A 24,506-nucleotide genomic window follows, 5' to 3' on the forward strand; every position below is an offset into this window, starting at 1 on the left:
TACAGGTGGCAGCTCTTGTGAGGTCCGGTGTCTGTCTTGGTGGAGTCAGACAGATGTGGTGTTGCAGGGGACACTGAAGGGGACACCTAGAGCAGGGTGTGCCAAGTGGCCAGGAGAACTGTAGCCAGCAGGACCTTCCCTGGCTGCTTGTGTGCAGGCCCTGGGTCTGCTGCCTGCTGTCCCGGTGACCTACCCTACTGCCCCCAGGTCTTCACTTGGGCCCCAGCTCCACAGGTGCCTGGAGCTCTTTGGGGGCGTGCTGACTGCAAAGAGGGTCTCGGCTTAGTGACCAGAACAGAAAGTCTGCTGTGTCCCTTGGGCAGGGTGCCTCCGGATGAGATGCCCAAATCCTGAGGCTGAGTTGCCATGCAGGGCTGGTTAAACTCCCCTGGTGGCACTGTGGAGGCCAGCAGTGTCTAGGACTGGCCTCCCAAGAGACTCTTCTGTTAAGTTCTGAGTGTGTCATTGGTCCTTTGTGTTTTAGGGTTTGACAGTGTGGTTTATGGTTTTTAGAGGAGCTGGGGTTTCTTTCTGGCCTTTAGAAGGTGACGGAAGAGATGGGAGGCCTGTGGCTCTCCTTTCCTGAACTGCTCTTCACTGGTCCCCATCTGTTCCCTCTCGGCCATGCAGGTTCTCAGATCGCAGTTAATTGATCATGTTTTAAGCGGGAGAGCCTGCCAGAGCCAGCCCCAGAAGCACTGCCAAGACCAGAGCTCTGGGACACCCTGTGGCCATGGTGCTCCCCAGGAGGTCTGCTTCCGGCAGTGCAGACTGGTCCCTCCCTTACAGGGAGCCTTCCCGGAGGTCCTGGGGCCGGGGACCAAGCATGGCCCCTACCTGAGCTCTCCTGCTACACCGACATCTGGGATGGAGCCTGGTTCTTGAGCAGATGCAGAGGGTGGGCAGTGGGACCTGCTGCGCGGGCAGCGTGAGCAGCACAGTGCAGTGCGAGTTGTGCGCACGCGTCTGGGCTCCGAGTGTCTGCTTGCTCGGGCCTTATGACGATGCTGGAGGACAGGACACCTCGTGGGAGGAAGCACTGATGTGCAGCCAGGCTGCCACGTGAGGCTCACCTGAGGGAGCCGGCAGTGTTGGGACAGTTACAACCCAGAGGGCCCCCAGGTGACCAGCTGGGCCGACGCACAGCACGAATGTGCTGGACAGGGGCCATCCACCTCCCAGGTACACGGCTGCTTCTGCCATTGGGAAGGGCACAGTTCAGCACTTACCAACTGCTGGTTCTGGAACGTCGCTGTCAGGCTGGGGCTGACTGTGGGTAATGGGATCCGAGGGCAGTGAAGCAGCGGGGAGGCTGGGGACACCCCTGGGCTCTCGGGCGTTCCGAGGGGACCCAGTTCTGAGCAGTGTCCTTTGTGGACCTGCGCCAGGGCTGTGGGAGACGAGGCTGGAAGCCTGGCCTCCCGTCTGTGGGGGGCTTGCTGCCCTCCTTGCCCTGGCCACTACCCTGCTCGTTGACCTGCCCGTCCAGGAGTCAGACTGAATCGGCTCTTCACTGTGGCCTGTTTTGATGGTGCTGGGAAACCATGGTCGAGGGAGATGGCTGTGTCGGGCTGGTGGCGGCCACGGGTTGCTGGGGACACCCCTGGGCTCTCGGGCGTTCCGAGGGGACCCAGCTTCCCAGGGGTTGGTCTCCTCCTTTTCTTTCCCACAGCAGCTTCTCCGTGACCCCCCTTGTGGCTGGAGTGCCCTGGGGCGGTCTCCTTAGCTCCAGGGAGGTGGGTGCTGTGCCCTTCTCGGGGCTGTGTTTCCTGCTGGGTTTGAAGCCCTGGCCGGGGACAGCAAGCTCCCGGGGAGCGCCGGTTGAAGGTGGTCATGCTGAGACCTGGTGTGGTAAGGGCGAGCTGTGCCTTCACCAGCTTGCGTCTGGAGTGGCCATCCCTGCTCAGTGCTTGACCTGGGGACAGAGAAGTGCACAGTCCGAGGGCTGGGTCACCTGCAGGTCTACTTCCCAGATCCGCGGGGAGTAAAGGGAGCTGCAAGCCTGGTGCCCTTGCTGTGCTCTTTACTGTCCCCACAGTGGGTGACTTGGGGATTCATCAAAATGACAAATTGATAAAAAGCGTATTTTCCTAGTGACTCTCAAAATCATGGTGACACCACTTTCATGAACAAGCTCGGTACAGTCTGACAGGCTGGGGTCCCGGGGTGGTGCACAGGTGACAGGGACCATGTCCTGATGAAGATGCTGCGTGGGGTCAGAGGCGAGGTAGGCTGAGGTCCCTGGAGGACTGTGGCAGCTGTGAAGTCCAGAACCACGTCCCCTCATGTCCATTCTGCTGAGGGACACCAGAGGCCCCAGCATCCAGCCTTCAGGGCTGCAGCGCCAGTCAGCAGCTGTGCATAGGAAATCTCGCTTCCTCCCTGAATCCGTCCCCACGGAGGCCACCAGCGGCCCAGGGAGAGAAGGTGTTGCGGGGCTCGGAGAGCCACAGGGTCCACGTTGGGGCTGCTGGTTCCTTTCCCCTGGGTGTCCTGATGTCCCCACTGGCCAGGTCAGTACAGGACAGGGAATACAGGTGCCAGATGTGGGAAAGGGGCCAGACCACCTCCATTGGCATGGTGCCCGGGAACGGGCGCAGCCCTGAGCACTGCAGCTGGCAGCTGTGGGTCGCTCACCCCAGGGCGTCATGATGCAGAAGGGAGATGACGAGGGTCCCTGCAGGCATCGGTAGTGACTGTCACGTGTGCAAAGAGAGGCAGAAGATGTTAGAGAAGGGACGCCCCGCTGGCCATCGCAGTGGTGGACACAGTGCTGGGAATGGAGGACACCAGCTGCCAAAGCCCCGGTGGAGGGAATGGTACAGCGGCCACAGGGCAGAGGACTCGGGGTCCGGTCCCTGTCCGAGTGGTCTGCAGGGTGAGGTGAGGCCTGGGGGCAGGAAAGCCACGAGGGCACTGGGGGTGGGGGTGTGTTGGTCCCAGAACTGAAACAAGAAGCCAAGCACGTGGCTGACTGGAAGCTTAGGGAAGGACGGCCCACCTGGGTGGCTGGTCCCCCATATTCCACAGCACTTGGCCAACCTGGGGAGAGGCAGCCACATACTGCCTGGTGACGGCGGGTCACAGCAGACTGCACAGACATCCCATCAGGGTGCCCACCCAGCGGCACCCAGCTGTCTGGAGCAAGCCCTGGGTGTCCACAGCGAGCCGTCTCAGGATGTCCCTCCTGAGCAATGACTGATGGTGGTGTGCACAGGTGGACGCGGGGAGTCCAGCCCTGTACCTGGCTCAGGTGGAGATCCAGCGTGGGACAAAGGTGGGGTCGCACGTCGCTGGATCTGGTGGGCTTCTGAGAAGTGGAGCACTATGGGTCCATGTCATACTCCCTGGACGGGGCTCCCAGTGGGCCGGGGGGGGGCCTTCAGAATGTGTGGCTCAGGTCAGGTTTGAGGAAGGAAGGATGGCGGGACTCGGGTGCAGTAGAAGACCCTGCAGCAAAAATGTCCTCAACCGGAACCCAACCCCACCATCCTGTGAGCGCCATCAGGACAAAACACCCATCATGAGGAATCTCCGCATCGTGCGTATCAGTGTGTAGTTCAGGGGAAAACCCCGAATCCTGTGGGAAATGGGCAGAAGACAGCAAGGGACAGCGCACGGGCCGGGGAGGGGGGCTGGTGGGCGGAGCCGGCCGCCTGCGGTCCTGGCTGTGGGGGCGTGGCCCGCGTCTGGGCTCTGCGCTCTGCGCTCTGCGCTCTGCGCGCACAGCCAGGGCGCTGCTCGCCTGTGGGCCCGCGTTTGCGCCGAGCTCTACGCACCTGTACGCCCGCCCGAGCTGCTGGACGCCCTCTGCCCACTTGTCCTGCGGCTGGCTCCAGCTGCCACGCTCCCCGACCCCGCCCACCCCCAGGCCTGGACGTCGTTCCTCCAGGGCTTCCGCGCTGCTGCCTTCCGTAGGGCTGCAGGGCTCTCGGGGCTCTCGGCAGGCCAGACGTGCAGCTGGCCGGAGGTGGCACTTTGCAAGGAGGAGGCCTGTGGGCACTGCTCTGCCCCCGCCTGAGGACGGCCAGCCAAGGCCGGGCCGGGGCAGGAACGTGTGCACCACTCTCCACCCTCTGTGCCCTAGGAGTGCCCCTGCCACGTTCCTGGGACACTGCCGGCTTGTTGCCAGCTCCTTTGTTGAATGTCCTGGGAGCAGTTTCCCATCTGCTCTGTGGCGTCGTTCAGCTGTGCATGTCCACCTGGAGGCTGGCTGTCCTTACAGCTCCATCCCCACCTGGGGACTGTCAGCAGGTGTGGATGGGGACTTGTGCTGGACGCTCCCTGGGGTTTTGAGCCAACTCTTGGTTCTCTGAAGTTGAGTGCTGAGCCAGCGTTTGGCTGAGCCCCCGAGTGCTCAGTTCCATGGATAGGAAAGCCCACTCCCCCTGGTGAGGCACGGCCAGCAGACCTGCGCCTGGCTCCCTGGCTGCCCGGGGCAGGAGCTCCCTGGAAGGGCTGATCCCTGGGGTTCCAGGCTGCACACTGCGGCGGTCTTTTCTTCCCGCCCTCAAGGGCTTGTGCCTGGGAGGTCAGGTGTGAGGGGTGCCCCCGCCCCCGGAGCCCTGGGCGGTCAGGTGTGAGGGGTGCCCTCGCCCCGGGAGCCCTGGGCGGTCAGGTGTGAGGGGTGCCCTCGCCCCGGGAGCCCTGGGCGGTCAGGTGTGAGGGGTGCCCTCGCCCCGGGAGCCCTGGGCGGTCAGGTGTGAGGGGTGCCCTCGCCCCGGGAGCCCTGGGCGGTCAGGTGTGAGGGGTGCCCCCGCCCCCGGAGCCCTGGGCGGTCAGGTGTGAGGGGTGCCCTCGCCCCGGGAGCCCTGGGCGGTCAGGTGTGAGGGGAGCCCTCGCCCCGGGAGCCCTGGGCGGTCAGGTGTGAGGGGAGCCCTCTTGTGCCTTCAGCCCCGCCCTCCGGCTGCAGGAGCTGCTTCTCACTGACCTCGTCAATTCTGGATTCTGAGAAGAAAGGGGGTTTGAGACCTTCCTCTGGGTCACTTTCTCCCTGGCTGGTGAGCCCAGGGAGCTCGGCTCCTGCCCTGAGGCCGACTGGATGTGTTCCTGTCACTCTGTGCCCTAGTTGTCATCTCCTTGTTTCCGGCTGGTTGGCAAGCAGCGCTGGTGGCCGCCAAGGACAGCCGTGTCTTCGGGCCTCGGAACCTGTGGTGCTGGCCACGGGGAGCTGTCCATCTGCTCTGTCCCCTCAGGAGCTGAGCTGACAGGCTGTGGGCGGGAACCTCAGCTCCTGGGACGAGCAGGACAGTTGCCAGGGCAGTTGGAGGACATGCATTTGGGCGCACGTCAGCCCCTTGCAGTCCTGGCCCTCGGGCAGCTGCTGGTGTCTGGCAGCTCTCGCGTCTCCGGGCGCTCTGGCTCGACCAGTCCCCGTCTAGCCGTGTCCAGGGCCCCCACGTGGACGGGTCATCTCAGATGGCGTCTGCTGCCACAGAGCACGCTTCCCAACGCTGGCGAGCTGCGGCCAGCGCCTCGCTTTCCTGGGGCAGCCCCTCACCCTTCCTGCCCTGGCTGTCCTCTACCCTCCACCTTGCAGCAGACTGCCCAAGCCCACCGTGCCACCCTGCTGCTGGCAAGTGCTGCCCCTGGCACCAGAGCTAAGAGCAGCGCCATTCCTGTTCCCTGCCTGGCTGAGTCCTGGGACACGGGCCACATGACACCCTCCTGCTTCAGGCTCCCCGCTGGGCGCAGTCCTGCCAGGGCCATATTGGTCTCTGGCCTTCTGGCAGCAGGGTCACTTGGGCATGTGCTGCCTCCTGGCCCGAAGCTGTGCCTGTTAGGGTTAAGCCTAGGGCACCTTGTCACTGAGCCACACCCTTGGCTTGTTCTTTATTTTGAGACAGGGCCTTGGTAAGTTGCTGAGGCTGGTTCTGAACTTGCGATCCTCCTGCCTCAGCCTCCCTGGCTGCTGGGATCACAGGTGTGCGCCTTCATGCCTGACTTAGACTTTATTTTTTTGGGCAGTTTCGGGTCCACCGCAGAATTGAGCAGAAGGTACAGAGAATTACCGTCTGCCCCTGGGCCCCACCATGTCAGCCTCCTCCCCTGTCACCCACCGGGGGACACATGGGGTGTTAAGATGGGGGTGCTGGCTCTCACCCCATCCTTGGCTCATCACTCCCTCCCTGAGGGCGGCCTCTTCCTGGTCCTGCCAGGCCTATGATAAGCCCTGCAGGGCACTGCCATCTGGTAGTACAGAGGGCTCCTGCCGTGCCCTCGGGCAGCGCAGGAGGGAGGGGGAGCAGGCCTGCTGCGCTCCCGAGTCCATTAGCCGTCCTACTCTGGGACAGGGCTGGGATTCTGGGCAGCACGCCGTCCCTCCTCACCCTTCCGTGCCTCTCTGCATGTCCTGGTGCTCCACTGGTCAGTGCCGTTGTTTCCCTGAGTTCTGGAGCTCAGCAGGGGCCTGGGACTCCCCGACCCTGACCCTGACCCTAACCGGCCTCCGACCCTGCAGCCCGTGGAGCTGACACTCCGTCCAGATAGATGGCATCAGAACCGAGTGGAGCCAGTGGACACCTGGCTGGTGTCCACTGCAGAGCTGCTGGCTTGCAGCTGAGGAGGCGGTGCTTAGACCTAGGCCTCGAGATCTGAAGCACTCAGGCTGCTGCCGCCCCTCGTCAGACTCTCCGCTCCTCCACAGGCTTGGCGTCAGGGTGGCAGCTCGCACCCTGCCCACAGTGCGGGTCTCACTGGAGCCAGTGTCGCGAACCCTGGCTAGTCAGGGGCGCACGCTCACGGCACCCATGTCTTTAGGGTCCTGCCGCTCTGCCCATGCGCTGGCGCTGGTTCTCAGCCTCCCAGTGTCTGCTCCCGAGGTCCTGGTGTGTGTCAAACGGGTTCCCTGGTGGTTCTGGAACCTAGGTGCCCATTGGCTTCCTTTCAAGCTCAGGAGGTATTTCCTGTTGTTTCCCAGGGTGTCGAGGCGCAGACAGGAAGCTGAAGGTCCTTCCTGTGCTCCTGCCAGCAGGCTTCCCCTACCCGCCAGCCACCCACCAACCCCTGGTTGCCATGTTGCAGGTCAGCCCCCGAGAGGCTGGGGTCGCCTGCAGGCTGTGGGCAGAGTGCACCACCCTCCCTGGGCAGGGGCAAATGATGGGCTCCTTTGAGCATCTGGGCAAGGCCATGCCTGCTTCCACTGGACAGATGCCCCAGGGCGTGCGAGGAAGGCCAGGCGAGCACCTGCTGTGTGGTGCTCCTGGGCCCCCAGAGCCCATCTCAGCCCTCCTCCATCAGGACCACACGTGCCGGCAGAGGGAGGGTGCCCACGCCTCCGTGGACGGAGGCCAGCACCTGCTCCTGCCTCCCCCTTGGCTCTGTTTTGAGGGTATGTCCCCACGTGTCCCCAGCTCTGCTGCTCCTCTTCTTGGCCTGCCCAAGGCCAGGCGTGTGGACAGGCGCTGCACGTGGCCCGTGTTCTCACTATCAGAAAACATCTGTGTTCGTTCTAGCAGCCTCCGTTCCCTTTGCTGGTTTTAGGTGTTTTCCATGGGTGCAGGGCCCTTTCTGAGGAGACCCTCCAGTTTGTTGTATGAGGCTGACAGGGTGTCATTGAGGCTACGTCTGTCTGGTGTCTCTTCCTAAGAGAAGCCTTCTGGAACGCCCTTGGGGTTCTTGCGGCAGGAGCTGGTGGCCACTGGTTGTGGTTGGTGAGAGGGTGCGTGCGTTCGATTCCACGCTGGCATCCCCTGCGCCACTGCCCTGGTCCTGGTGCTGAGCCCTCCAGGGGCACTTTGTTCTGCTCTGTGGCCCCTCGTCCTTGGTTGTGGTTTGGATGAAGTCACGTGTGAGACAGGGCAGGAAGGCGTGGAGGAGAAGCGACTGGGCTCTAACACTAACCTAGTCAGTGAACTCCTCCTTCCTCCTGGGGTTAACTGGTGACTGCAGGCAGGGGCGTGGCTGAGGAGGGGGCACTGGGGGCGTGGCCATGGCCTATATGTCAGGATCTGGCAGGTGGACTGTCTGCTTCTGGCCGTCAGGTGAGCTGTTTCCCTCTGCTCACTCTTCTGCCATGCTACCCTGCCTTACTTGGAACCCCGGGGAAAGGAGCCTGCTGTCTGTTAATTGAGACCTCTGAGACCGCGAGGCCCTAAATAAACCTCTCCCCCTCTACAGCCATTTTTTTCAGGTCTTTCAGGTGCAGCAGCAAAAAAGCTGACCCAAGACAGACGTTGGTACCAGGAGGGTGTCGTTGCCGACCGTGTGGATCAGATTTTTTTTTTTTTAGTTTTAGATGGACACAATATCTTTCTTTTTTTTTTTAAGAGAGAGAGAGAGAGAGAGAGAGAGAGAGAGAGAGAGAGAGAACTTTTTAATATTTATTTTTTAGTTTTCGGTGGACACAACATCTTTATTTATGTGGTGCTGAGGATCGAACCCAGCGCCGCGTGCATGCCAGGCAAGCGCGCTACTGCTTGAGCCACATCCCCAGCCCTGGACACAATACCTTTATTTTATTTTTTATTGTTATGTGGTGCCAGGGATCAAACCCAGTGCCTCATGCATGCCAGGCAAGCGCTCTGAGCCTTGGCTCCAGAATTTTTTTGGAGCTTTTTGGAATTGGTGGGAGGAATTTGAGATGTTTAGCAGTGCAAGCTGGAAATGCTTTAGATTGTTTAAGCTACTGGCTGATTCTGGTGGGAGCTCAGAGGACCAGAATGCTAACAGGACCGTGGGCAGTGAAGACAGGGCTCAAGAGGGTTTAGAGGAAAAGGAGGACACTATTGGTAAATGGACTAGAGGCCCTTCGTGTTCTGTTCTGGCTGAGAAATTGATTGGCTTGTCTCTTGAGACTTTCTGTGAGGCTGGGTTTAAAAACAACGGATTCCTTTATCTGGTGGAGGAAATTTCTAGGCAGCATAGCATTCAGGCAGTGGCATGGATATTGCTGGCAGCTTTTAGCCAAATTAATTGTGATAATCAGGAGCAGAAAGCAGAGCAGACAGATTTAAAAAACGCGCACTTGAATCTCTGCTTGCTGGTCTCAGGAGTAAAACTGGGCCCAAGGAAGCTGCAGTTGTTAAAGACATTAGGCCACTAAAATGCTAAAGGCTTTGCCCAGAAACAGTAAGAAAGATGGCTTGAGGGCATCTCAGGAGCTGGCCAGACCACACCTGTCTCAGGCTTAAAGGAGTAAAAGTGACATGATCTTGAGAAGAGACCAGCGGGGCACAATTCTTGCACAAGGGGACCTAGGAAGCTTTTCAGTGTGCTCAGCCAGGCCCTCAGAGGCTCTGCAGCCAGGGTCCTGGAGGCCTGGCCACTGCTGCAGATGGCAGCCGACTTGGTGTCAGCCATGTGGGGCTGGTTCTGCAGGAATGCAGGATGCTGGAGTTGGGGGTCAAGGAGGCGCCCACCAAGATTTCAAAGGAAGAAGGCCTGGGAGGCGGCAAACCGCAGTAGGGTGGAGTCCTGGAGGCACCCTGAGAGGGCCAAGTGTGGAGGAAGCCAAAGCTGCAGTGACCCCTGAGACGGAGATGCCAGTTACTGGTCCCACTGCGACTGTCTCTGCGAGCTTTTGCTTCTGTGTGCGGGTGGGTGGCCAGCTGGCCCTGCTGTCTCTCACACGTCCTGTTGGTACTGGCTCATCCTCCTGTCCTCATGGCCCGTGGGACAATCCTCCTGGCCTGAGCTGCTCATTTTCCTTGGACAGGGACTTCTGTGATTCTCCAGAGAGGACATGGCTTTTCTCTGCTGGCCGTCTGTGCCGCTGTTCAAGGAGGTACAGTTGGGCACTGCTGGGTACCAGCCATGTGATCATGACCCGTGACCTAGGGGAGGGCTGTAGTGACCACGTGCAGGGCCCTCCCTGCTTGCCCCCCGTCAGGGCTGCCTTCCCTGAGAGTCCAGGCTCGGTGGACACCAGGTGGGGCTGGTGGGGTGCCTGCTGTGCCCCTTCTTGGCAGGCCTCAGCCCTGGGCTTCCGTCCCCGTGTCCTCAGGCTTGGGCAGGTGGGGCAGGGTGGACTTGGCCTTGTGCCCTGCCTGCCTTTGCAGTAGCCAGGTCCACAGCGTGTGCAGCGCCCCGGGACCTGCTGTTGGGTGGGGTTTGTGGTGGAGGGAGCCCAGCCCTTCAGGGACTGCATGCTGCCCCGCTGCCCTGTGGCTTCTGCTGGAGGCCGTGCAGCCAGCCCAGCAGGCCTCGGGTCAGGATGCAGCAGGATGCAGCAGGTGAAGGCCCTGCCTTGCAGTGGCCCAGCGCGGCACCAGGTGCCTTCCGTGGAGACTCCGGTTGCTGGGAGCTCAGGGAGTGTCTTCTCTCAGGTCATAAACAGTGCCCAGTCACGTGGCTAGTGGGCTTTAGAGGACGAGGCCAGGCCGGGTGCAGCTCAGTGGTCTAGGCTTGCCTAGCGTGCACGAGGCCTGGCTTCCCTCCCCAGACCAGAATAAATGAACAAAGGCGTGTCTTCAAAAGACAGCCGCGGTGCGCAGAGGAATTCTGCCGAGGCGCACTGCAGGGAAACGGGCCGCTCTCCGGGAGGCTCCGTGCTGAGACCCTGTGCGGACCGTCCTGCAGTCAGTCCTCTGTCCCAGGGGAGGGTGTTGCTCGTTGGCTGAGCACGCACCATTCGTTTAATCTACTCAGTGGAACCAACCCAAGACACGTTTCCATCCCTCGGCTCCAGCACAATGCAGGGGACCAGGGACAGGTCAGCTGCTGCCCAGAGGTCTCGTGTGGCACTCCAGGCCCCTAGAAGGCCCCCAGGTTTCCTGACCTGGATTCCCGCTCACGCTCTCTAACTGGAGTCTCACCTGCTTGGGAACAGCGAGAGGACTGCGTTCGACGCCATGAGATGTGCGGTACCCGCCGTTTCCTAACTGGAGCTCGGAGCACACAGGGACGGGCGCCAGGAACCTCTCCTGCTGGACTGCCTCTTCCTCCTAGCTGCCCTTCTGTAGGAGTGGCCCGGCCCGAGGGCTGGGCAGGGCTGTGCCCTGGCCCCTGCCTCACGCCGAGGCTTTCCAGCCCCTCCCTGCTCTGCTCTTTCTGGCTCCCCACCTGGGCCTCTCTCTTCTGCTGCGACTGCTGTGGGTGGTCAGCTGGTGGACCCGCTGGTGCGTGGTAGTGCAGTCGGCCTGCGGAGCTGCCCGGAGGACCAGCCGCGGCAGGCGTGGCCTCTCTTCCTGGTGCCTGCTGTTTCCTGGCACGTTGCTGCTGCGAGGGCCAAAGTCCACACGGCCACGTGTAGAAGAGAATGGTCTTGCTGCACGTCCACGGGGACATCAGCAGGCTAACATGAAGACTGGGCACCCACGGTGACATTCGTGCCCCTGGCGGACAGCTGCTGTCCATCCCGGCTAGGCAGGGTCTCCCCTGCGTTCCACAGGATGGTCCCCGTCCCTCCCAGTTTCCCAGTGAGCACGCACCCTGAGGGTGTGGTGGCACTGTCCCGCGTGGCCCCGCGGCTGCCCTGATGGATGGGTGTGCGTGCACCCTGCCTGGGCTGCACTCCGGCTCTCCCTGCACGTGCCTGCACCCTTGCTGGAGCGCTCTGCCGCCGCCCGGCCCACGCCTTCCCACCTGCCTCAGCGCGTCCTGGGGGTCAGGCCCAGGTCTCGGTGAAGCCGTCCAGGCTGGAGCTCTTGTTTCTGACTCTGGTCCTTCCGCGTGTGGGCCATCAGCTCCTGTTGCTTCTGGACCCAGCCGAGGTGAGCGTGTGTGTAGAACCTGCTCCTCTTGCTGAAGCCACGGGTTTGGGAATGAAGTTCTCAATGTATGCTTTGTCAGCTTTTGCCGCTGTCACCAGGAGACCAACACCAGCAACCTATGAGGGGGACAGTGCATTTCGGCTCACGGTTTTGGGGGTCTAGTCCCTGGTCGGCCAACTCGGTGGCTCTGGCGCACGGTGAGGCAGAACATCATGGCAGAAGGAGTCAGGGGGACAGCAGCCCAGGAAGTGGTGCCAGGGAGCAGAGAGCTCCACCCACCAAGGACAAGATGCAAACCCCGAGGCCCAGCCACCTGCCTCCAGCCCCGCCAGCCTGGGCGGGTGGTCTTGCTGTCTCCTACCACTGGCTTACTGACCTACCGTCTGGTCACCTCTCATGTGCACTCAGGGTCCTTATGTCTGAAGCATACCCTATTCTGTGTTGTCAGGGTTTGAAGTGACCGTTCTGTCTTGGCCAGCACTGGCTGCCTACTGACCCATCCCAAAACTTACTGACATCAAACGCCATCACTTTGTGATGCTCGAGGTGGCAGGTCAGGGACTGACTCCTGGTGGTGACTGGGACTTCAGCAGGATCACCTTGTGTCTAGAGGTGGCCGTGTGTCTGGGGACTCAGTTCCGCCAGAGACTGGGTTCCTTGGTTCTCCTCGTGGCCCCTGAGACTTCTTCAGTGCCTTGGCCAGCACTGCTGGCGGGGTCTGTGGCCTTGCCCAGCTAGCTTGACCTCTGGGCCTGGTGGCTTCCTGAAGAGGGCACCAGGAGGTGGGAGCAGGAGCACGGCTTCTCTGGGCGCTGACGTGCAGAGCCACGCTGCCTGCCGCATGGCTGCTGGCCACCCAGCCCGCGGGCGCTCACTTTCTCTCCAGCCCAGGCCTCTGGTCCAGACCTGGCCAGCTCGGCCGTGTGGCTCTGCCCTACCAGGGGTGGGTTCGTTCCTCCCCCCTTCCTCTGCTCTGGGCTGGCTCTGAGCATCTGTGGGCCACTAGGGCGCCGTTGTTTTCTCCCTGTTGCAATGTGCACTCGTGCCTTCCTGGGTACTCGAGGGGGGTGAGATGGGAAGGGGTCCCGAGGACAGCAGCCCTGGACTCTTGACAGGTGCCCCTGTACTGGACAGAATGACGTAGGCTGTGGCCCCGGGCCAGCGAGGCATCTGTGATACGGCCATCGACGTGGTGGTGCGAGCGCAGAGCGGGAGGGAGCCTGCTGTCAGCGTGCCCACATCTGCCCTCACAGGCAGAGGACCTGTCTGGGTCCCTGGTGGACCTAAGGCACAGAAGGGTGCTGGGAAGTGTCTCCAGCCTCACCCCTCGGAGGACCTGACCCAGCCTGTGTAGTTAAGGGCGGACCGTGTTCCAGTGCTCCTGGCCTCTGCCCGGCCTCCTCCTCCAGGTCCCACGCAGGGACCTGTCATCTCTGTGAACCTCCCCTCAGGTGGGAGGAGCCTCTGCTGAGAAGCAGGGCATTGGAAACCACTGTCCTGCAGAGCAGACCAGCTGGAGAGGGCCGTCCAGGGCCCAGCAGGGTGGGGCACACGTGGGTTTCTGTGTCTGCACTCAAGTACACGGGTGTGCACGTGTGGGCCGGTTGAGCCGAAGAGGAGCAGTATGTCCAAGAGGGCCCCAGTCTCCTTCCTTCCTGGGCTCTGGGTGGCTTTATGCTGGGGACCGTTGGCTGCAGAGGTCTCCGTGTGGCGGTCATGTGTGTTCACGTCCTGCTGAGGGCAGGAGGGATGCAGGCCACTGTGTGCCCCTTAAAGGACAGTGCAGCCCGTGCTGGGGAAGGGGCTTTCATGGAGCGGGCCCCATGAGCTCAGCTCTGGGGAGGGCTGTCAGTGACCGGGCCTTTCTCTTCCAGAGTGGAGGCCTTCCGGCCGGCACAGCCCAAGGTGCGACTGCGGAGACGCTGCGGGATTGCCGGCCTAGGTTCCCCTGGCCCGGGCAGGCCGTCCTGGGGTCAGCCGGTCGGAGCACGCCGAGGTAAGTGGAAGCCAGGAGCCGACGTCTGCTCCACGTCCACCGTTGGTCTGGGGCCCCGGCCGCCTGGCGATAGGCAGGCTGGCCGCTGAGGTTTTACTGCCACCCTTCTCTGAGGTGGCCACGAGGAGGCTTCTGCAGCCCTGAGTTCTGAGGGCCGTCACCGAGGCTGTGCCTGCTTCTGAGAGCGTGGAGACAGGAAAGCCGGTGGTGCTGGCCGCGAGGAGGCTCCGCAGGCTGAGCTGGGCGAAGGCCTGCTTGGCCTTGGGCACCGGGCCCCGGGGCTCATCACCCCCTGTCGGCCAGGGCTGAGGGGCCCCTGTGTGGCCCCCCTGCGTGGCTCCCCCGCGTGGCCCCCCCATGTGGCCCCCCTGCGTGGCCCCCCCGCATGGCCCCCATGCGGTGCCCTCCAGAGATCGAGCATGAGGCCTGCCTGTGCTGCTGACTTGGGAGCTCGGTGGCCTTCAGGGCTGAGGACCACACAAGTGGGGACAGGGGAGTAGCCGGCCATCTACGGGGGTCACCAACTTTGGGGAGCAGAGACACGCCCAGCTGTGACTGCTGGGTCTAGCGTTTGACCAGAAAGGCCCCGCCTGCCGTTTCTGTGTCACCTAATGTCCCATGAAGGCCTCCCAAGGTCTTGTCCCAATGCTTTCGCCTGGCGCCTGCTGGTTTGCTGGGGTGCCCGCCTGGAAGGACACCTCGGCCCAATGTCACTGTGCCCAGAGCCGGGCTCGACTTTGGCCACACCCCTCTTTCAGCTCCTTTAGTGCTCTACGACTGGCCTCCCTGTGGCCACAGCTCCCTGAAAGACACCGAGGGCCCCAGCTCTGGGCGAGGGGACACAGGCAGCCCACCCTGCCTCGCTGGGCGAGGGCCACCACTGCCTGCTCTGGGGCCATGTGCGTGGGGCGTGGCACGGCGTGTGTGGGGCGTGACGTGGTGTGCGTGACGTGAGCTTGCCGGCAGGAGGCCCAGTGTTCCTCGAGGCCCCAGGAGGCGCTGGGCAAGGACGGAGAGCCCTGGGGATGCAGGCTCAGGCCTGGTCACGCCTCCTGTCCCTCGCCCTGGTGGGGGTGGCTGAGGCAGAAGCCCCTTCTCCTCTTCCCTGAAGCGACGGTGGCTGTCACACTGCCCTGGTGGGTTCCTCCGCTCCTGGGGTCGATAGAGGCGTAAGTGGCTGTCTGCTGGGAAGCAGTCCCCCGCCCTGTGCCCACCCAGAGTCTGTGGTGCTGCGATCCGGGTGTCACCTGGGCCTGGAGGTTGTCCCTGTCGGCCTGCTTGTCCCCAGGAGCCTGATGGGGCGTGATCCTGACTGCTGTGGACCTTGAGGTGGGACCCTGGTCACTGCAGTCCCAGCGCTGGGTGGACCCACAGTGTGAATGCAGGGGCCCAAGGTGTCCAATGCAGGGCCCAGGAAGTCCCCCTGGGTGTGGACCTGGGAGCTTCTCTGGGCATTTCTCCTGCTGCCACCTCTAGATGTTCTTTTATGATATGTGACTTCCCTGGGCACGGTGGCCCGTGCCTGGGATCCTTGTGGCTCAGGAGGCTGAGGCGGGAGGATCACAAGTTCCAAGCCAGTTCAGCCACTTAGGGAGGCCCTAAGGAATTTAGTGGCACCCTGACTCAAGGTACAAAATAAACAGGGCTGGCATGTGGCTCCATGGTAAGTGCCCTGGTTCAACCCCCAGCACCAAAGGAGAAGCAGGTTCACAGAAGACGCTGCCTTGTGTGACTGCAGCCGTGTAATGTCACGAATGGTGTCACGCACAGCCATGGTGGTGAGGATGCCTGCGGTGCAGGTGGCGCTGAGGCCGGATCCTCCCTATTTCTCGTGGTGGTGACGTTTCTGGGAACCTGAAATGTGCTCAAGGAGTGGGGAGCTCCTGCTGGCCTGTGGGCTGCTGGGCACGGGGGTCCCTGGTGAAGGTGCAGCTGAGCTTGGGATGTCCTGCTCGCTCCACGGGCCCCTGAGGGTCTGTCCCTAGGACCCAGCCTCTTTACACGCCACCACCACTGGCTCTGCTGCCACCACCTGCTGTGCATAGTTCGGCCACTTGGGGATTCTCCCACAGCCTGACCAGAGGACAGAAGTGTGCGGGGACGGCTGGCACTTCCAGTGGCCGCGTCCCCGGGACCTGGCTGGGGTAGGAGTGTGCGGGGACGGCTGGCACTTCCAGTGGCCGTGTCCCCGGGACCTGGCTGGGGTAGGAGTGTGCGGGGATGGCTGGCACCTCTAGTGGCTGCGTCCCCGGGACCTGGCTGGGGTAGGAGTGTGCGGGGACGGCTGGCACTTCCAGTGGCCGTGTCCCCGGGACCTGGCTGGGGTAGGAGTGTGCGGGGATGGCTGGCACCTCTAGTGGCTGCGTCCCCGGGACCTGGCTGGGGTAGGAGTGTGCGGGGACGGCTGGCACTTCCAGTGGCCGCGTCCCTGGGACCTGGCTACACGTGGCAGGAGGCCAGTCCTTGAGGTGTCCTGCTGATGTGCACTTACTGGTGCCCAGGTGTGGTCCCTGGGTGGGTCTGGCCTGTGTATGCTGTGAAGGACTGCCCTGGTGGGGGGGCCTCCTTGTGACACGTGGCCCTCCTCAGTGGTGTGTGTGTGTGGGGGCCTCCTTGGTGACCTGTGGACCTCCTCAGTGTTATGTGTGGGGGCCTCCTTGGTGACCTGTGGCCCTCCTCAGTGGTGTGTGTGGGCCTCCTTGGTGACATGTGGGCCTTCTCAGTGGTGTGTGTGGGCCTCCTTGGTGACCTGTGGCCCTCCTCAGTGGTGTGTGTGGGCCTCCTTGGTGACCTGTGGACCTCCTCAGTGTTATGTGTGGGGGCCTCCTTGGTGACCTGTGGCCCTCCTCAGTGGTGTGTGTTGGGGCCTCCTTGGTGACCTGTGGACCTCCTCAGTGGTGTGTGTAGGGGCCTCCTTGGTGACCTGTGGCCCTCCTCAGTGTTGTGTGGACCTGCTTGGTGACATGTGGCCCTCCTCAGTGTTGTGTGTGGGCCTCCTTGGTGAACTGTGGACCTCCTCAGTGTTATGTGTGGGGGCCTCCTTGGTGACCTGTGGCCCTCCTCAGTGTTATGTGTGGGGGCCTCCTTGGTGACCTGTGGACCTCCTCAGTGGTGTGTGTGGGGGCCTCCTTGGTGACCTGTGGCCCTCCTCAGTGTTGTGTGGACCTGCTTGGTGACATGTGGCCCTCCTCAGTGGTGTGTGGGGGCCTCCTTGGTGACATGTGGACCTCCTCAGTGGTATGTGGGGGCCTCCTTGGTGACCTGTGGCCCTCCTCAGTGGTGTGTGGACCTCCTTGGTGACCTGTGGGCCTCCTCAGTGTTGTGTGGGGGCCTCCTTGGTGACATGTGGCCCTCCTCAGTGGTGTGTGGGCCTCCTTGGTGACCTGTGGACCTCTTCAGTGGTGTGTGGGGGCCTCCTTGGTGACATGTGGCCCTCCTCAGTGGTGTGTGGGGGCCTCCTTGGTGACCTGTGGCCCTCCTCAGTGGTGTGTGGACCTCCTTGGTGACCTGTGGGCCTCCTCAGTGTTGTGTGGGGGCCTCCTTGGTGACATGTGGCCCTCCTCAGTGGTGTGTGGGCCTCCTTGGTGACCTGTGGCTCTCCTCAGTGTTGTGTGTGGGCCTCCTTGGTGACCTGTGGACCTCCTCAGTGGTGGGTGGGCCTCCTCAGTGGTGTGTGTGGACCTCCTCAGTGGTGTGTGTGGACCTCTTTGGTGACATGTGGGCCTTCTCAGTGTTGTGTGTGGGCATCCTTGGTGACCTGTGGACCTCCTCAGTGGTGTGTGTGGACCTCTTTGGTGACATGTGGGCCTTCTCAGTGTTGTGTGTGGGCATCCTTGGTGACCTGTGGACCTCCTCAGTGGTGTGTGGGCCTCCTTGGTGACCTGTGGGCCTCCTCATTGGTGTGTGGGGGCCTCCTTGGTGACCTGTGGACCTCCTCAGTGGTGTGTGGGCCTCCTCATTGGTGTGTGTGGGCCTCCTTGGTGACATGCGGACCTCCTCAGTGGTGTGTGTGGGGGCCTTCTTGGTGACATGTGTACCTCCTCAGTGGTGTGTTTGGACCTCCTTGGTGACCTGTGGGCCTCCTCAGTGGTGTGTGGGGGCCTCCTTGGTGTCCTGTGGCCCTCCTCAGTGGTGTGTGGGCCTCCTTGGTGACCTGTGGACCTCCTCAGTGGTGTGTGTGGGCTTCCTTGGTGACATGTGGACCTCCTCAGTGGTGTCTGGGCCTCCTTGGTGACATGTGGGCCTCCTCAGTGGTGTGTGGGGGCCTCCTTGGTGACATGTGGACCTCCTCAGTGGTGTGTGGTGGGCCTTCTTGGTGACCTTTGGCCCTCCTCAGTGGTGGGTGGTCCTCCTTGGTGACCTGTGGATCTCCTCAGTGGTGTGTGGGCCTCCTTGGTGACCTGCGGCCCTCCTCAGTGTTGTGTGTGGACCTCCTTGGTGACCTGTGGACCTCCTCAGTGGTGTGTGGGCCTCCTTGGTGACCTGTGGGCCTCCTCATTGGTGTGTGGGGGCCTCCTTGGTGACCTGTGGACCTCCTCAGTGGTGTGTGGGCCTCCTCATTGGTGTGTGGGGGCCTCCTTGGTGACATGTGGACCTCCTCAGTGTTGTGTGGGGGCCTCCTTTGTGACATGTGGGCCTTCTCAGTGGTGTGTGGGGGCCTCCTTGGTGACATGTGGGCCTCCTCAGTGGTGTGTGGGGGCCTCCTTGGTGACATGTGGACCTCCTCAGTGGTGTGTGGGGGGCCTTCTTGGTGACCTTTGGCCCTCCTCAGTGGTGGGTGGTCCTCCTTGGTGACCTGTGGATCTCCTCAGTGGTGTGTGGGCCTCCTTGGTGACCTGTGGACCTCCTCAGTGTTGTGTGGGGACCTCCTTGGTGACCTGCGGCCCTCCTCAGTGGTGTGTGTGGACCTCCTTGGTGACCTGTGGACCTCCTCAGTGGTGTGTGGGCCTCCTTGGTGACCTGTGGGCCTCCTCAGTGGTGTGTGGGCCTCCTTGGTGACCTGTGGCCCTCCTCAGTGGTGTGTGTGGGGGCCTCCTTGGTGACCTGTGGACCTCCTCAGTGGTGTGTCGGCCTCCTTGGTGACCTGTGGACCTCCTCAGTGGTGTGTGGGGGACTCCTTGGTGACATGTGGCCCTCCTCAGTGGTGTGTGGGGGCCTCCTTGGTGACCTGTGGCCCTCCTCAGTGTTATGTGTGGGGGCCTCCTTGGTGACCTGTGGCCCTCCTCAGTGGTGTGTGTTGGGGCCTCCTTGGTGACCTGTGGACCTCCTCAGTGGTGTGTGTAGGGGCCTCCTTGGTGACCTGTGGCCCTCCTCAGTGTTGTGTGGACCTGCTTGGTGACATGTGGCCCTCCTCAGTGGTGTGTGGGGGCCTCCTTGGTGACATGTGGACCTCCTCAGTGGTATGTGGGGGCCTCCTTGGTGACATGTGGCCCTCTTCAGTGGTGTGTGGGCCTCCTTGGTGACATGTGGCTCTCAGTGTTGTGTGTGGGCCTCCTTGGTGACCTGTGGCCCTCCTCAGTGGTGTGTGTGGGGGCCTCCTTGGTGACCTGTGGCCCTCCTCAGTGGTGTGTGTGTGGGCCTCCTTGGTGACCTGTGGCCCTCCTCAGTGGTGTGTGTGGGGGCCTCCTTGGTGACCTGTGGACCTCCTCAGTGGTGTGTGTAGGGGCCTCCTTGGTGACCTGTGGCCCTCCTCAGTGTTGTGTGGACCTGCTTGGTGACATGTGGCCCTCCTCAGTGTTGTGTGTGGGCCTCCTTGGTGACATGTGGACCTCCTCAGTGGTATGTGGGGGCCTCCTTGGTGACATGTGGCCCTCTTCAGTGGTGTGTGGGCCTCCTTGGTGACATGTGGCTCTCAGTGTTGTGTGTGGGCCTCCTTGGTGACATGTGTGCCTTCTCAGTGGTGTGTGGGCCTCCTTGGTGACATGTGGCTCTCCTCAGTGTTGTGTGGGCCTCCTTGGTGACATGTGGCTCTCCTCAGTGTTGTGTGGGCCTCCTTGGTGACCTGTGGGCCTCCTCAGTGTTGTGTGTGGACCTCCTTGGTCACCTGTGGGCCTCCTCAATGTTGTGTGGGGGCCTCCTTGGTGACCTGTGGACCTCCTCAGTGTTGTGTGTGGACCTCCTTGGTGACCTGTGGGCCTCCTCAGTGTTGTGTGTGGACCTCCTTGGTGACCTGTGGGCCTCCTCAGTGTTGTGTGGGGGCCTCCTTGGTGACCTGTGGACCTCCTCAGTGTTGTGTGGGGGCCTCCTTGGTGACCTGTGGACCTCCTCAGTGTTGTGTGGGCCTCCTTGGTGACCTGTGGACCTCCTCAGTGTTGTGTGTGGACCTCCTTGGTGACCTGTGGCCCTCCTCAGTGAGGAGATCCAGGGAGTCAAAATGAACTGAGGCGTGTGGTGACCAGCGGCATGGTGGTCACCTCATGGCTACTCCAGGGCTGCTCCTGCCCTGCCCTGCCCTCTCGTGACTTGCTTCCCCAGCCTTTGCTGTCTCTGGGCCTTTCTGAGCTCATCACCTAGTGTCCTGCAGTGGTCCCTCCCGGTCCTTGGCACAGGCCTTCCTCCTGTCCCCAGTTCTGCCCCATCAGCCTGCGTGCTCTGGAGCACTTGTCCTCCCGTGCTGCCGTCTGTCCAGCTCCTGTCCAGCTGCCTGCTCTTGCCTCGCGTCCTGCTGTCCCTCCTCGGCTGCCAGGCCCACCCGCCCTGCTTCAGCGCTCACCCACGTCCACTCTTTGCCAGGGGCCAGGTTCCTTTTTAAAAGTAGGTGAGAACCGGATTAAAACTCCTGGTCAGAGCCCCGCCTGGTCCCCCTGCTGCCTGGCCCGGGAGGCCCCTCGTGTGACCCCAGGACCCTGCCGTGTCCTAGAGTGCCCTGGACACTGTGCCCTTGCAGAACACTGGTCCTGGAGGCGGCTCGCTCCTCCTGCTCCCACAGGCACCCGAGGCCCGTGCCCTCTCCTGCCCAGTCTTGCCCTCAGGAGGCGGCCGCCGGGGCCTGGCTCCCCAGGTCCCTCTGAGCCCAGGCTGGCCTGCGTGCAGCAGCAGCTCCTGCATCCTGGCTGGGCGCAGGGCTTGCTGTGTTGGGGAGCCATGCCGAGGCGGCGCAGCGTCCCCTGGAGGACAGCGCCCTTCCCTGTGTCCCTCAGGCGAGCCACAAGGGAAGGATCTTCTGGGTCTAAGAGAACAGACCCCTCCCCGCATCCTAAGTGCAGGAAAGTGCTTTCAGGAGTGGACGCCAGCCCAGCGTCCAAGGAACGTTAAGGCTTCGAGTCTTTACTCTGAGGTCAGCGATAAAGATGAAATGGACTCGTCACCAGGCTGTCGGGGCCCAATGGAGTGTGACCACGTGTGAGCCTGTCTGGGCAGTGTGTCCCTTTAGCCTGCAAGGCCATGGCCGGAGCCAGAAAACAAGGCTCTTTGAAGTTGGGAGCGCGGGCTGTGAAGTGCCTTCTTGCTGCCCGCGGTGGGCGCGGCTGACTGGCTCCTTGCGTCTGCCGCTGTCTCAGAATCTCGGAATCTCAGAATCTCGGAATCAGGCTTCTATTTTAAAGTTTCTCTCAAAAAATCCCAAAGTTAGACAGAAGGTGACAGATGGCATTGGGACATGGACCTGCTCTGCCACCAGCCTCACTGGTGTGGTGCTGCTGCCCTCTGATCCAGGACGCCATTCTCCATGGCTGAGCTGTGCCCTGGGCTGCTGGGGTCTAAGCCACGGAGCTTGCAGCAAGGAGGGATGTCCATGGCGCTGAGAGGGGTCGGGTGTGAAAAGCCGGGCGTCCCTGCGGGGTGCAGGCATGGGCAGAGCTGCTGTCCCCCTCACCATGCGGCAGTGTCAGATGGGACCACACCACGTGATGGACGGCTGCAGTGCCTCTGCGTCAAGATGCTGGGCCTTTCTGCTGGACGAGGCACTTGGTGGCCATTCAGGGAGTCTTGGACCTGCGGGAGGTCCACTCTGGGCTGGGGGCCAGGGTTCCTTTGCTGAGGGCCTTCTGGCTGCCCCTCTCAGTGGAGGACCCGGGCCCCGGAGGTGTGGGCTGGAGGGCCAGGAAGGCCTGGGCCTGTGGTGGGAGGTGGCAGCAGGCCATGGGGCAGTGGTTGTCTGGCTCACGCCTGTGGGCTCTGGGCCGCAGGGAGGCCTCTCCTTGCCTCCTGCCGGGAAGACCTGGGCAGAACCCTGGCTTGGCAGCTGGGCTGGTGAAGAGGTGGTGAGGCCCGTGAACTAGGGGTTGGACCTGCCCAGGTGAGTCCTGCAGGCCTGGGCATGGCCTGGGGTCTCTGAGCAGCGAGGGGTGGTCATGTGATCGGCCTGCGATGCCCAGAGCTGGCCGGAAGGAGGTAGGGGTCAGGGGACACACGGCCTTTACTGGACATGTGGCGCAGGGTCCACCACTGCCCAGCTGGGGGCTCCTCGCCAGCCCCGCACAGGGGTGTCTCCCCCCAGGCCCTCCCTCCGCCGACTCCCGAGGAGGCTCTGGGCCTGGCCGCAGGCTCCTGCCTCCGGAGCTCCTGGGCGAGAGCCACTGCGGGCCTGCTATCCAGCCGCCCGCCGGCCTGGGACCGTCCTCCCAGGTGACCCGTGGTGCCACGGCTGCACGTCGGGAGGACATGCGTGCTCTAGCTTCCGTCTGCTTCAATCTTTCTGTCCCCGAGTCAGTCACCGTGGAGCTGGGAGATGACATACCTCCTGGTAGGGCGGGGGCACTCACAGCTGTCACCGTGGGAGGTGGAGGGACAGGGGCCAAGATGGCCCACTGGTCCTAGCCTCGCCTGGGCTGTGCCCAGAGAGCAGCCCCAGCCCCAGCCCCCAGCCCCCAGCCCACTTCCTGCAGGGACAAACTCCGGAGGTCCCCACAGGGGTGGTGCACCCCTCAGTCTGCACTCCCAGGTCAGGGAGCCGGGAGCCCGCAGCAGAGCAGGCCACAGTGGACTCCAGGACCTGCACGGCTTCTCACCTGCCCTCGGCTTATCTGGACACCGGGGTCAGCAGGAGGCGCCATCGGCTCTGGGGTGGAGGGACGAGGCCTGCTGTGCCCAGCTGCACCTCAGTGTCCAGTGCTGCCTCGGGTGTGGCCTGGAGGCCCAGCCTTACTTCCCCGGGGCTGCCCTCCCTCCCTGGCACACGGCAGGGCCAGGCCCTCCCCAGGGACCGTGGCTGCCCCTGCCCCTGCTGCTCTGCCCATAGGCTGCCCACCCTCCTTCCCCGCCAGGTGCCAGCCAGCAGCCCCCAGCTGTGCTGGGGTGGTCCCAGCCTGGAGCTGCTGGTCCCCCGGTCTCCGGCTGCTGCCCCTGTGCCACTCCTTATCCTGGGCAACTCCTTGTGCCTGCCCTGCCCATTGTGAGGGAAACACAGACCAGAAACTGAGCAGCCCTGCGACTTGCCTGTGGGGCCAGTGTCCCTGACATGTAGGGACAGCAGGGCCTCGTGTCCCGCCATACGTCTCGGGCTCCACTGAGCCAGCGCACTGTCCACAGTGTCCCGGTCCTCTGACAGCGCACCTTGCAGATGGCCAGTCCTAGAGAGGCTGTGGTCTGTGTGCCGCGTGTGGTATGTGCCTTTGGGTGGGAGGAAGGCGGGCGGCTGGGCTGTGCTGTCCCACATACCTGGCGTTCTGAGGAAGGCCACGTGTGGGGTCTGGACCTTCCGGGTGCAGTGCCCGCTGTTGGAGTACGCCCAGCACCGGCTCTCGCGTCGGCAGGGCCACGCGTCTTCCGCGTGTCGATGGCGGGGCCTGGTTCGTGGCACCTGCATTTCACAGGCACCTGTCTGGAGTCACGTGGTTGAGTAAGTAACGGAGCAAATAGTGGTTCTCCTTATTTTTAGGAATTTGTTCTTAGAGTCATTAAAAGTATGGAATATGAACAAATCACGCCAGTGTCGACGTCTGAGTTATTAAGGAAAGCCCCTTGAGGGTGTGGGGGCCTGGTCACAGTGCCACTGTCCACTGCTGCCAGTGCGGCCTCAATGTCCAGGGAGCACATCTGCCGCATGCCCTGGGAAGGGAGTGCACTTGTCATGGTGTGCTCCTCCGCACCAGTGTCCCAGCTTGGTGTGTGGTGACCAGCCCGCTCCCTGCCTGTCCCTGGGCCTATGTTCCTGAACTCAGACCCCCCCACAGTGCCTCCCTGGTGGCCACGGCAAGGTGCTCCCAGGCAGCTGGGGTGCCCCAGGGCCTGAGATGTTGGTGCATCTCCCTAGAGCCTGCGGGTCAGGACCCAGGGGGTCAAGGCTGTGGGTCAAGCTGCGTGGCCGGTGTATGGGTGCCCTGCGCTCTCATGCAAGTGTGTGTGTGCCCACACACTCCTGGGTGTAGTCTGTGCACGCATGTGCAAGTGTGTACATGTATCTGCATGTGTGGTAAGACCGGTGCATGCCGTGTGTGTGCACGAGCTGAGTGAGTGCCCACTGTGTGTGGTGGGGCCTGCTGGCCCTGCTGGCCACAGGTAGGGGCTGGCTGTGCGTGTCAGGCCCAGGTGTGGTGAAGAGCAGGCGTGCGCTGCTTCCTGCTCTGCATTCGGGTCCCGGTGAGCATTGGCCCTGGACACGGGGCTCAGGAGAGGAGGTGACCTGCCTGCCACCTGGCGACCCTGCTCCCAGGGTCCCTCCTAGTCCAGAGCGTACCGCTACCCCAGCAGCCTGTGTCTCGTGGTGTGGATGGGCCTCCTGCTCCTCCTGTGCCATCCCTCTGCTGCGGGAGCTGTCCCCACAGGGCCAGTGCCTTGCCAGAAGCCGGGCCGGGAGGCTCTGCGCTCCGCTCCTCCGGTATTGGAGGCTGGTGGTCACGTGCTGCTCTCTGGGTGGCGTCTGGGCCCCGTCCAGCCTAGTTCCCCTGATTTTGCCGTTTGAAGGGGCTGTTCACATGCCA

General features: G+C 62.7%; 1 protein-coding gene across 9 annotated transcripts in view; it reads left to right on the forward strand.

The window, feature by feature from the left end:
- Positions 1–24,506, forward strand: part of Adarb1 (adenosine deaminase RNA specific B1) — a 125,468-nt gene that overhangs the window by 19,430 nt on the left and 81,532 nt on the right. For 3 of the 9 annotated variants that reach the window (XM_046438973.2, XM_046438974.2, XM_046438975.2), the window contains exon 2: positions 13,526–13,647. The gene's annotated coding sequence lies outside the window, so the exon portion shown is untranslated. Of the gene's footprint in view, positions 1–10,832; positions 11,652–13,525; positions 13,648–24,506 lie in introns of those variants that run through there. The other 6 variants (XM_046438972.2, XM_046438970.2, XM_046438966.2 and 3 more) reach the window with 6 other exon arrangements.

Source organism: Marmota monax, unplaced genomic scaffold (genome assembly GCF_021218885.2).
Source record: "Marmota monax isolate L192 unplaced genomic scaffold, Marmota_monax_Labrador192_F-V1.1 WCK01_AAM20220418_F8-fsc00125, whole genome shotgun sequence".
In the NCBI taxonomy this organism is placed as follows: domain Eukaryota; kingdom Metazoa; phylum Chordata; class Mammalia; order Rodentia; family Sciuridae; genus Marmota; species Marmota monax.